Source organism: Podarcis raffonei, chromosome 4 (genome assembly GCF_027172205.1).
Source record: "Podarcis raffonei isolate rPodRaf1 chromosome 4, rPodRaf1.pri, whole genome shotgun sequence".
Classification (NCBI taxonomy): domain Eukaryota; kingdom Metazoa; phylum Chordata; class Lepidosauria; order Squamata; family Lacertidae; genus Podarcis; species Podarcis raffonei.
This window is the reverse complement of record NC_070605.1, coordinates 82,507,285-82,521,196: the sequence shown is the minus strand read 5'-3', so window position 1 is coordinate 82,521,196 and position 13,912 is coordinate 82,507,285.

Here is a 13,912-nt window from a genome sequence, read left to right as displayed (position 1 = left end):
AAATATTACCTCAAGTTAAGAACTTTGCTTCAGGATGAGAACAGAAATTGTTCTCCGGTGGGGCGGCGGCAACAGGAGGCCCCATTAGCTAAAGTGGTGCTTCAGGTTAAGAAGAGTTTCAGGTTAAGAACAGACCTCCAGAATGAATTAAGTACTTAACCCGACGTACCACTGTAACAACAACAACAACAACAACAACAACAACAACAACAACAACAACAGATTTGTATTTATACCCCTCCCTTCCTAGTTTAGAAAACCGGACTCAGGGCAGCTAACAACAAATTTAAAACACTTAATTGTAATACAACATAAAAGCAGCATAAAATACAGTTTAAAAGCATGAATAACAATAAAATTCAAAGTTCAAAAATCAATTTGGGTGGAATCCATCCAATAAACATTCTAGAAAAAGAAGTGCCGGAACTCACCATGAACACCTCCCTTGTTCTCTTAGGATGGCAATGGCGCCCACCTGAGAGGTGCCAGAACTGAGTTCCAGCAAGTTCCGGTTGAAAAAAAATGCCCTGGCTATGAGTGTGACATTTTGGGACTGCTGAGGTACAACAGCCAGAAGTGAGCTGTGACTGACTGTACCTGTTTCACCAGTTACAAATGCAACCCTTTTGACATGAAAAACAACGTAACTTTTCATTTCCTCTCCAAACATTGACGCAGGCCCATTTACTGGGAAACAAATGAAGACAAGCGCTATCCCTCACAATACCTTAAACCAATTAAAAGTTTGGTTTTACATGTCGGTGAGGACAATGGCACTCTCTTGTGCGAATGGAAAATATATAAAAAAACGCAACAGGAAGGGAGCTTCAATGTATTTGCCCTTTTCTTTTTCTCCCGGAAAATTAAGCAAGGAAGAGGAAGAAGCTCTAATTAAGGGGAGGTGAAAAGCATATTGTTTTTCGTGCCATGCTTGTACCATCCAAGTCAACACAAGAGAACAGTAGCAAAACTGTTTTAGCAACGTAATTAGCAATTTCTAGAACCAGCCTTTAATAGTAATAATAAGTTTTGAAAATAAACCTCCTACAGTAATTGCACAGTTTGTTCCAGTCGTCAAGGCTGTGCTCACAGTTTAAAAGACAAATGCAGCGGAAAGTGTGATAAAGGAGTTTTTGTTCATAGGGAAAACAGGCCTTGATGCTCTTCCATCATGTGCTAGCACAGTGGGGCGTGAACAGCTTTCTCACGGCTTCTCCCCACACTGCTTGAGTAAATGTGAACGAACCACATGGGCAGGTCTAGTGACATGGCTCCTTCCTAGTGACACGGCCTCTGGCTGGCATGGCGCTTTAGTACAATTTATCCAAAATTAATTTTCAAGGTAGAAAACCCATGAGTACTCAGTACATTAAGTGTCGGGTGAACAATATACAAGAAAGCTGTTACTCCGATCTCCCCACTGATTCCACTTAGATACCACCCCTTGGTCTGTGAAGCTGGAGATATGATAGACTGGGAATGAGCAGATCTATGTAGCCTCAGGGATTTTTATGTAAATGGCTCGCTACTACATAAATAACAGATTTTGGTTCCCAGTGTAACATGGCCGTCGTTTAATTTTAATCAAGTGTTATTCTTTCTGTTAAAACCATGTACAGTGGTACCTCGGGTTACAGACGCTTCAGGTTACAGACTCTGCTAACCCAGAAGTAGTACATTGGGTTGAAAACTTTACCTCAGGATGAGAACAGAAATTGTGCGGCAGCAGCGGCGTGGCAGCAGTGGGAGGCCCCATCAGCTAAAGTGGTACCTCAGGTTAAGAAAAGTTTCAGGTTAAGAACAGACCTCCGGAACGAATTAAGTTCTTAACCTGAGGTACCACGGTATAACCATTCAAGCAGACTGAGACTTGACGGCTTTAGAGGTAAAGGCAAAGGACCCCTGGACGGTTAAGTCCAGTCAAAGGTGACTATGGAGCTGTGGCGCTCTTCTCACTTTCAGGCCGAGGGAGCCAGCGTTTGTCCACAGACAGTTTTCCGGGTCATGTGGCCAGCATGACTAAACCGCTTCTGGTGCATCAGAACACCATGACAGAAGCCAGAGCGCACAGAAAAGCCGTTAACCTTCCCACCACAGGGATACCTATTTATCTACTTGCACCAGTGTGCTTTCGAACTGCTAGGTTGGCAGGAGCTGGGACAGAGCAACGAGAGCTCACTCTGTTGCAGGGATCCGAACCGCCAACCTTTCGACTGGGAAGCCCAAGAGGCTCAGTGGTTTAGACCACAGCGCCACCCGCATCCCTACTGCTTTAGAATAACTTATGGTCAATATTCCTGCTACATCAACCGTGTATCAACTGTTGGGATACTGCCAGGGAGATAAAGTCCATCTTGGCCCCCAAGCTCGGTGCCGGACGATCCATCGACCTCCCGTAGTCAGGCAATATCAGCAATTCAGCGACACTAAGCCTCAGGCTTAGTGCACACTATATCAGCAGAATTCACACAGCAGGAAGTTGCACAAGCAGAGAGCAGAACATGCATATTTACAGTTTATTAGGCATTGGTCAGAACAAAGAAATCATGACCGTCTCCTCCGACTGCTCAGGCAAAACAGCCAAAAACGAAACGAACTTACAACATAAACATCCTGTGAGACAGGAACTTACGCAGGCTGTTATACAAACATCCTGCTCCCTTTTAAGGTGGAACGGAAATATCCTAACATCCTCCCCCTTTCCGTGTAACCTGTAGTACCTGTGGTTCAACCCAATTGCAACCTTTGTGCGTAAACCTTCAGTTGTTCTCTGTTAACAACCTTAGACAACAGATCAGCAGGAATTTCATTTCCTGGCATGTAGGACACCTGAATGAGTCCTTTCTGAATACACTCTCTTGCACGATGTAGCTTAATCTGCAAGTGCTTGGTCCTTTGCTTGCAACTCTCCGAGTTCAGCAAAGCCAAACAAGATCTATTGTCTTGATACACTTGTATAGGACATTTCACAGAAACCCCAATGTCCTTAAACAGTTGCATCAACCATTCACAATCCATGAGTGAAAATGACAGAGCATTGAGTTCTGCTTCACAGGAACTTAGGCTAACTGTTGTCTGCTTTTTGCACAACCAGTCAAATAGGCAGTGGTTGTACATGTAGCATACTCCAGAAGTGCTTGTACCATCCGTGGTGTCACTTCCAAAACTTGCATCTGCAAAGATTTCAAGACCTCCAGTCTTCTGAGTGGTGAACCTCAGCCTGTAGTGCATAGTCCCTTTCAAATACCGGGCTATGCGCTTCAGAGCTTTCCAATCCTGAACAGTAGGATTGTTAGCATGTCTGCTAAGCAGGTTAGTGCTTACAGCAATGTCAGGTCTTGAACATCTAGCAATGAAATTCAACTTGCCTAGAATGCATCTGTACAGCGTTGTGTCAGAAAACGCTTCAGCAGTACTGTCTACCTGGTAACCTGTCACCATCGGTGTGTCTGCTGGGTTTGCATCAACCAAATTCAACCTGGTTAATACATCAGTAATTTTCTGTGTTTGGTGTACCAGAAAATTACCTGCTTGGTCCCTCTCCACCTGCAGAGAAAGATAGTTGGATACCTCACCAAGATCCTTCATGTCAAAGTGCTCCTTCAGCTGAGCTAGGGTGCTTTGGTAGAAAGCCTGATTCTTCCAAAACATCAGAAGATCATCAACAAAACATAAACAATACAGTTTGTTTTGCCCCTCCTCTTTGACAAACACACATGGATCAGCTTTGCCCTGGTGAAAACCTAGAGAAAGCAACGTTTCAGTGAGTTTTGTGTTCCAACACCTGGCACTCTGCTTGAGACCATATAAGGATTTCCGCAGTTTACAGACCATTCCCTTCTGTATCTGCATCCCGTCAGGTGGAAGCATGTACAGCTCCTCCCCCAGAATCCCGTACAAAAAAGCTGTATTAATGTCATGATGGGAAACATGCATTTTCTCCTCCGCAGCGATCTTGAGCATCAGCCGAATGCTCTCATATTTGACCGTGGGTGAGTAGGTCTCGTGGTAATCCTGCCCTGGTACCTGTGAAAAACCTCTGGCAACCAATCTGGCTTTGTGTCTGACAACCTTGCCATTCTGGTCTGTCTTGGCCTTGAAGACCCATTTGCTGCCAACCAGTCTCATTCCTGGGACTACCGGTACCAGTTCCCAAGTCTGGTTCCTGTTTAAGGAATCAACTTCAGCCTTCATGGCATTAAGCCAAGGCTCAGCATCTTTAGAGGTTAACTCCTGAACCTCTTTGAAGCTTGAAGGTTCCCACACCTTCTCTGAGCTACTAAGAACAGCAGTTGCCATCTTAGCAAACTCATCAGCAAATCTCTTTGGAGGTTTGCCTTTGGTCGCCCTTTCAGACCTGCGAACCAGACGCAAGTCTTCTGGACTCATCTCCTCCTTCTTAGGAGAATAGTGACCAATGGTGAACAGTGGTTCTTCCAGTTCATTGTCAGACTCATCAGATGGTCTGACTGAGGCCTTTGCGCTCTTGTAGTCTGCTGTGTCATCACTGTCACTGACAGCAGCAGCAGCGCCGCCCACTGAACTGGAATCCGAACTCTGATCATCATCATCATCATCATCCTCATCATCATCATCCTCAGTTTCCTCAGCTTTCTCAGCATGATCTGCTTTCTTCACATCACCTTCATCCTCCTCTGGGTAACTCTGGAAAATTCCCACATTTTCCCCCCACTTAGGATTGTACTCAACACTCCTTGTGAACTTTATGGATTTAGAGTTAGTCATCCATACCCTGTATGCACCTTTTTCGTACCCCATGAACAAACCATGTGCCCCACGCTTCCCAAGCTTGTTGCTTTGTGGGGTGTGTACCCACATGTCAGAACCAAAGATTCTCAAGTGCTTGACATTAGGTTTCCTCCCATACATCTTCTCATAGGGAGTGCAGCCAATAGGTGATGACAGTCTGCGATTAACAGTGTAAACCAAATTCGAGAGAGCCTCCCCCCAAAACTTCTCAGGGAGGTTGGCATCATGCAACAAGGTTTTTATCCCTTGCAGCAACGTTTGATTTGCTCTCTCCGCAAGCCCATTCATCCATGGCGATCTAGGCGTTGACAAGTCATGCTGGATTCCCTTCTCAGTCAGGAAAGCTTCAAACTGCTGAGAAGTGAACTCCCCGCCTCGATCAGTAAACAGACAACCAATACGTTTACCATGAGCATTCTCCAACCAAGCACAGAATGCCTTGAACCTAGGATATGCTTGCGATTTCTGCTCGAGCATAAACACATGAATGTACCTGGAAAAAGAATCAATTAGAACCATGAAGTACCTTGCTCCTCCCAAAGAGGGCGCTAGAGGGCCTACCAGGTCTGCGTGAACTAGCTGGTAGGGTTTGGAAGCCTGCCTGCTAGACTCCTTGCCTTTTGGAGCAACCTTCACCTTGTTCTCTGCACAAGATACACATTTCATGTGAAATTTGCAAGGTTTGATGTCCAAACCTTCAACCAACCCAGGCATCTTGGCTAGCGCTTGCCAAGAGAGGTGACAAAACCTTCGATGTGCATCATGAATGCAACCTGCATGAAGAACCTTGTTAGTTTGTGCAACACAACAAGTATCAGCATTAGACATAGCAACACCATTGTCATCATAAGTTAGACAGAACAAACCATCCATCAACTTTGCATGCCACATGTCCTCTTTGCCTTTTCTGATGACACAGATAGTCTTCTTGAAGGATACCTCAAAACCACGCCCAGTCAGCTGTGGTACACTAATCAAATTGTCCACAGCTCCTGGAACAAAAAGAACATTACTAATCGTAGTATGCAGACTTTCAAGTTTCACAGTCCCAACTCCTGTAGCTTGCAAAGTCCTTCCATCAGCCAGCTGGACCTCTCCATCTTGAGGTGTGAAGGAGATGAACAGATGGCGGTCTTTGGTGAGATGGCGCGTGGCCGCAGAGTCAACAATAAACCTGGCCTTCCCCTTCGAAGCAGATTTGCTGGCAAACAAAACCTTGTTTTCCACCAGCGTGGGCTTTTGCAGCTTGCCTTTAGCCTTTGGTGAAGCTGTGCCAGCAAACATAGCCGTGTTTTCCACTGGCGAGGGCTTTTGCAACTTGCCCCCCTGCTCCTGGCCATCAGACGTGCCTTTAGCCTTTGGTGGAGCTGTGCCAGCTAACATAGCCTTGTTTTCCACTGGCGTGGGCTGTCGCAACTTGCCCCCCCGCTCCTGGCCACCTGCAAGCATCTTGCTCTGTTTACATCTGGTCTTCCGGCCTCTGCAAAGGCTCTGACCTTGGTTCTCACGAGAAACAGAGCTCTCAGCTGCCGACTCCTTGGCTCCCTCTGGAGGCTGGAATGCTGCCTGGGATGACATCACAGTCAGCTCCCCCTGCAGCTTGCAACCGGTGCCCTCGGCATCTCTGCATTCACTCGCATTCTGGGAAACAGCAAGGACCTCCGACGCAGTCAAACTCTGGGCTGGGATGACTGGCAGATGGGCTATCTTCAAAGCATTCCACATCTGACGTGCAGTCGTGTTGCCAGCTAGCGTAGCAATTTCCTCCAGAGAGACGGACAAGACTATTACGTCTACGGCTCTCGAATTCTGAGCCTGCCATTTCTCTGTCTGAGGATCTGGAGTGGCTTCAGAGACAGTATGCCAGACTCCAAACTGACGCAGCAAACTCTCACACCATTTTGCCCAGCTCTGATAATTGTCCCGATTTAATTTTGGGCACTCAGCAGCTTCAGAGGCTTGGAAAAACTCCATTCCACCTCTTAACGCCAGCCGTGAGTCTTCTTCACTTCAGAGACTCCTTATCTTGGCACCCATAAATCACGAAGCCTCTGGCTCGGCTCCCAGGCCAATTAGTTTTGCCGGACATCAAAGACGTCTTCCGCGGCAAACAGAAAAGCCTCTGCTTTCGCTTTTCCAACATACCTTTCAGCAGTCTGTCGCTGTCTTACTCTTCTGCAAGTGCCGTGAATCTGGGCCCATAACCTGTTGTTGGGATACTGCCAGGGAGATAAAGTCCATCTTGGCCCCCAAGCTCGGTGCCAGACGATCCATCGACCTCCCGTAGTCAGGCAATATCAGCAATTCAGCGACACTAAGCCTCAGGCTTAGTGCACACTATATCAGCAGAATTCACACAGCAGGAAGTTGCACAAGCAGAGAGCAGAACATGCATATTTACAGTTTATTAGGCATTGGTCAGAACAAAGAAATCATGACCGTCTCCTCCGACTGCTCAGGCAAAACAGCCAAAAACGAAACGAACTTACAACATAAACATCCTGTGAGACAGGAACTTACGCAGGCTGTTATACAAACATCCTGCTCCCTTTTAAGGTGGAACGGAAATATCCTAACATCAACTACAGTAGATATAGTATCAAATTTCCCCCTTTTCTTCCTAATGTAACACTAATGTCTCAATAAATGTAACTGATCTGTAGAAAATGTAACTTGAAAAAGAGACATTGCACATACTTTTGTAAATCAAGAAATCTTTAATAAATAGTGTGTGTGTGTGTGTGTGTGTGTCTACACACACACACAAAAATGAGGCAGAATTTGGCCATCTTAGGGCCACCAAACTTCACTGGGAATCAGACCTTCAAGCAATAATCTATAATGAAAAATGGAACAAACTTGGGGAGGTGTTAAAAAGTTTCAACACAATTAAGGGAATTCATATGTGGTGGTTTTGCAAATCTGTTTACCCGTTTTAAGTTTTGGTATTTAAATAATTGAGTTTCGTATGCAAAATGGACCTCCAACCTTCCCATCAACTTGATTTACTTGGAACAGAAGACATGTCTCCTCCACCTATTGCTCATTAGAGTGCGGAAATGAGCCTTGAACTCTTGTGCTCTTCTCCACCAAGAATGTAACTTTAAATAGAAACTTAAGCAGTGGCAGGTTGGCTGGTGCCCTGCAGTATCACTCTGATGTATCCTAGCTAGCTTGGCCAATAGTCAGGGATGATGGAAGGTGTAATCTGACAGCATCTGGAGGGCACCACACTGGCTACCCACAAACTAGAGGAAATCACATGTCCATGGAAGTAAGCGTTTCTCACAAAATCCACAAAGCATAAGAGGAGCCTGCAATATGGCCCATGTAGACCAGAATCCTGCTCTAACAGTTGCCTGTAGGAAGCCTGCAAACAGGACATTAATGCAACAGCAGTCTCCCCACCTGTGATTCCCAGCAAGTCGTAATCAGCGGCATCCATTTTTCATGATACTGAAGCAGGCGTATTTCTATAGCCACTTACGCATTAGTGCATAAGTGCATTCTAGTTTTTTTATTAGAAGTTACACAGCTCAAAGCAGATAGTGAATGAACTCATGGCTCAATACAGTCTACCACCAGGTGTATAAACTCTACGCTTAGAATACGTGCAAATGAGCCCCACATGCATTTACACAGCAATGTTTTGCTCTGGTCCAGAGAGCTTGAACTTTAAAATATATACTTGCACACTCTACTCGACGGGCAAGATTGCTTTTGCTAAAAACAACAGCAACAACCCAACATTGTTCAAAACATATTTGTGGATGCCTAAGAGGCTGTTACTTCGTTTACAGCCTCACATTAAAATACAATAAAATAAATCTATCGAGTCAAACTGTGCCAGTTCTCAGGGACACTTTTCCTCGCTTCCCATAATGCAAGGTGGATTAGCCAGCACTACAGGATAAACTGTAAATCGTTTGGGTCTCCTCCAATCTTTGTAATGAAAATCTGAGCATTGTGCCAGACTTGCAGAATAACTGCCTATAGTGCTCGCTCCTTTCAACTAACCTTGGCCTCATCCCAGAGCATTCTTAAGCAAATTTCAAGCAAAACTTTGCTTGATTTCATGGTTTTAGGTGGAAACATTCCAGAAAGCTGATGCTTTTATATCTTTTAAAATTTCAATATTTATTAGTTACAGCTGACTTTGGGGACCAAGTTAGAGCTTCAAAACTCCAAACAAAACTCCAGGAAGCATCCGATTTAGCTTTTGCAGAGTCTTATGCAAATTGTAACACCTGGAACTTCTGGCAGGCTTCTGGAGCTCACAAAGTACATCTTAAAAATGCATTTGGCAAACGAGCCGGTTCAAATGTGCTTTTTATTTACTCAAACAATTCCTCTCATTGATGATGTCCAAGTATAGCACACAATAAAGCAGCACTTTGCCTGGAAGAAGAAGTGCAGTTCATGAGAATTTCTTCAGACGAGTTATGCCACAGACAAGGAGAATGACAAAGAGCGGCAATGTACTGACTTTTGCTGCCAACAGGTCTACTTTGCAGAATATTACTGGTAAAGGACTGTCAGTCAGTGCTAGAGAACGTCCCAGTCTTGCATGCAGAAGGTCCCAAGTTCAGTTTCCAGCATCTCCAGTAGGTGCTTGGAGAGATCCTTGTCCAAAAACCTGGAGAGCTTCTGCCAGTCAGAGTGGACCATACTGAGCTTGATAGACAAATACTGCCGTACCTCAGTTGATGAACACCTTGCGACTCGAACGTTTTGGCTCCCGAACGCTGCAAACCTGGGAGTGTTCCGGTTTGTGAACGTTCTTTGGAACCTGAACATCTGATGCAGTTCCGTGGCTTCTGATTGGCTGCAGGAACTTCCTGCAGCCAATTGGAAGCTGTGCCTTGGTTTGCGAACGTTTTGGAAGTCAAACGGATTTCCAGAACAGATTCCGTTTGACTTCCAAGGTACCACTGTACTCTGTCTCACTTTAAGGCAGGTTCCTATGTTCTGCGGCTGAGCTATGAATTCAGGAAGCTGTTGCTTTCAGCCCATCAAGCAACATCTATTCAACTCTCTAAGCTTGTAAGATACTCTGGAAAAAAATGCTAAAAGCAAATTTGTTTTCTTCTGCTCCGGAGGGTAGGACCCAAACCAATGGATTCAAATGGCAAGAAAGGAGATTTCAACTAAACATCAGGAAGAACTTTGTGAGGGTAAGAGCTGTTCGACAGTGGAACAGACTTCCTTGGACGGTGGTGGACTAACCTTCCTTGGAAGTTTTTAAGGAGGTTGGATGGCCATCTGTCCTAGATACTTTAGCTGAAATTCCTGCATTGCAGGGGGTTGGACTAGATGACCCTGGGGTCTCTTCCAACTCTACAATTCTATGAAATTAGCCTGAGCATAATGTTTCATCCAATTGTAGAGTCGCAATGGACCCGATGGGCTCATCTGATCCACACCCTGCAAATATAATATGTTTGTTTCAACAAATGCCACACACACACAGCATTTATTTTATTTTGGTATAACCCTGTTTATGAAATAAAATGTGGCACCACACTGAGTGAGGCAGAGTACCTGCAAAATGCTTATTATGCCCACAGGAATTCATACAATCCAGGACACAAAGAGCAAAATATCAACAGGGTGCAAGATTGTCTTCCCTGATGCCTGAGAGAAGAAAATGAGACAAGATGCAGTTTATACTGAACTATAAAGTCAAGTTGGTGGTGCTAAACAGTCCTAATCCCACCTAACTGGGAGTAAGCCCCATTGAGTCCAGTGGGATTTAATTCTGAGTAGACATGGCTGAAATTGCAGCCATAGATAGCTTTGTGATAGGCCATTGGTAGGCAAACTACGGGGGCCGGATCTGGCTCAATCACCTTCTAAGTCCGGCCCATGGATGGTCCAGGAATCAGTGTGTTTTTACATGAGTAGAATATGTCCTTTTATTTAAAATGCATCTCTGGGTTATTTGTGGGGCATAGGAATTCGTTCATTATAATTTTTTCAAAATATAGTCCGGCCCCCCACAAGGTCTGAGGGACAGTGGACCAGCCCCCTGCTGAAAAAGTTTGCCGACCTCTGGTGATAGGCCATTAGCCACTTCATTAACTTTGTCTTTAAGATGCCACAAGACTCTTTGTAGTTCTTATTTCAGAAGACGAACAGGGCTACCCCTCTGGAATTTTATTAACTTTTAAAGGGGATACACAGAGAAGATGATCAATTGGTAAACGTATGTTGATAGTTGAGATATGCATGTCTATGGAACACGATGAGACACACTTAAAAAATGCATGTGTTGTTGAATAGGCAAAAGACCAAATGGAAGGAAGTATTGTGCAAAACAAAGCAATTGCACTGGCATGAAAAATACTAGATGAAAGTGTGAATAAATATTATAACTGACTGAGGCATGTTCATACATCCCTGGGAGAGATACAGATGAGAAAAAGAATTGCAAATTCCTGCTGCAATTCCAGGGTTAGTTTTCAGTTAAACCAGAACTGGGAAGTGTAAACTACAGGTCAGAGTGAGCCAATGTGAAGAAATAAGGAACCAAAGGGGGGAAATATGCTCATCTAAACTTAATCAAGATATGGGGAAACGTTTCATAAGGAAAAGGGGAAAAAATATTCTGGAGTTCTTAGAAATGGCATCCTGATAGTTTGTGGCTTGAATGTTTCATGAGTGTTGAAACATATTCTAGTATTTTATACATGCTTTTAAAAATAAATTAATAAAGGGAAACACAATCATTCCCATAAACAAGAGACAATGGAAATGAGAAAAGTATAAGCTAGAGTCCGACTCCCCGCAGTGTGGTGTGATGTAGATTTTCCTCCTCTCAATTATTTGGTTCAGTGTTTTTGAATGCACACTTCAGCCTTTATGATTAAAACGGAACTAGCCAAACTTCAGTCACGAACAGGGAAGGAATTAAAGTGCTACAAGGGGCAAATAGCACCAGAATGGAGGAGTCTGGACCTCCAAAGAGCAAGTATTATTCAGACACAATGTAAATCGACTGCTCCAGCTCTGTCCTCCAGAGACCACATTTCTCTGTTCGAGTTAATTTAGGTTTCTGTCTCAGAGGTTCGAAACGTGCCAAGTCCACAAAACATGCCAGACCTCAGCGAAGGTGTGGGAAGTGCAGGGGACCTTGGGCTGTTAAGGAAAGAAATCAATGAACTTTGCATGTATAACTTCTCTCTGATTAGAATAACTGTTGTCAGCCTTACCAAACATTGATTTGTGGTCCCCAAGAGGTGTAAAGTCAGGGACTAAAATATAATTGTATCCAACTCTCTCTTGAATAGTTACAATAGTTGAGTGCAATGAATGAATTTACTAGGGCTGCAATCCAAAGATTCCCTTTAGGCATGCACAAGGATTTGGATGGATACTCCCTGATTTGTTTCAACATCTTTCTTCTCCCAGCAGTTGGCTCCCTGAACTGCTTTCTCAAGCTCACCCTGTTCTCACATGTCTAGAGGCAAAGGGAGCTGTTTCTAGAAAGGAGGGGCTCAGAAGCCTCACTACACAAATGGAGCCCCCAATATCACTTTGGACTGTGGCCCCAATTTGCTGTAAGAACCTTCTTAATGCAGACCGAGGGTGGGAAGAATTCAGGCTTGTTGGATCTACCTATCAAAACCAGATGCAAATGACTCACACAGAATTAAAGAACAGGGTGTGCCTGAGCATCTTTTGAGTATAGGATTTTATTTTCAGTACCAGAACTGAACTGAGCTCACGGGCTTTTCATTTCAGCAGCCTAATTTAAGTGGGGAAAGCCATTTTGTCGTTCCTGTTGCTAATTCAGAGGTGAAACCTGCTGCAATTCACACAGAGATCTATTAGTACAGGCATCCCCAAACTCAGCCCTCCAGCTGTTATGGGACTACAACTCCCATCATCCATAGCTAACAGGACCAGTGGTCAGGGATGATGGGAATTGTAGTCCCAAAACAGCTGGAGGGTCGAGTTTGGGGATCCCTGTATTAGTAGATCCCAGCCTACTTTCTGCCCACCTATTCAAGCTTTGTTTTTCATGTTGAATCATGGAAACAAATCCACAAATACTCAAGGTACAATCCAGCAAAGGAGACCCACATGTGATTCATATCACATTACTTATCCAGCCCCTAGTGAAGTGGCTTAAAGTGGTGCTTTAAGAAGTGCACCAAGAAAACTGCACTGAAGATCACTAGTCCTCAATCTAGGTGATAGCAAAAATAAGGACCGCAAAAGAACAGAATGATTTGTTGCAATTAAAGAACTTTAAGTGTGTTGGACTACAGCATTTCTCAATAAACCTGTCCTTGCACCTGTTGGAATTCTTTCTTCTGTTACAAAGCCGTCTATAAATCCAAGCATTGCTACTAAAGTCATTTTGGTCAGATCACATTTCTAAATAAACACCTTAAAAAAAAAATTCTCTCAAAATTGGTTCTCCATTAAAAACAAAAACAAAGCTCAAACATTCAATCTGTTCTTGTTGTTGCTTTTTAGTTTTAGAAAACATGTAATAGACATGGATCAACCTAAACAAAATACATTGAGTAAGGTCTACCACAACATTTGAAGTGGTGTTACAAATGTGCCTGCACTGGATTTAGGGTGATGCAGACAGTTCCCCCACAAAGGGTGCAGAGCTGAGGGGCACAAAATAAAAATAGTAACACACACTGTCAGGGGCTCAGGAGCAGAAGCACAGGGGAGAGAGGAAATGGAGAGCGAAGGGGAGGAATCCGAGGGGAGCGTAGGAGAGTATGACAGTGACCCGAGAGATTCCATGAGCTTCTCCAGCGAATCAGAAGATTCCCAGAAGGGGGCGCCGATGGTGAGGGCAAGGGGGGTACCAGGGGGGACGCACCAGAAGCAGGGGGCCAGCGGGGACTCCCAAGGCAGCAGCGGGGGATCAGGACCAGCTCCCCCACCAGAGCGCAGTGGGGGGGAAGAGTCACATGTGTCAGGGCCAGCCTCTCCTCCAGCAGGGAGAGAAGATGAGTCAGGGCTGACCACGCCCCCATCGGAAAGTGGGGAAACGGAGGGGAGGTCAGTTCCAGCTAGCCTCCCCGAAGGAGGGAGTAGTGACAGCAGTGTAACGGTCAGAAGGAAAGTGGGAGGCTGGGCGCGCGCGCCAAGTTCAAATGTACAGGCGCGCGGG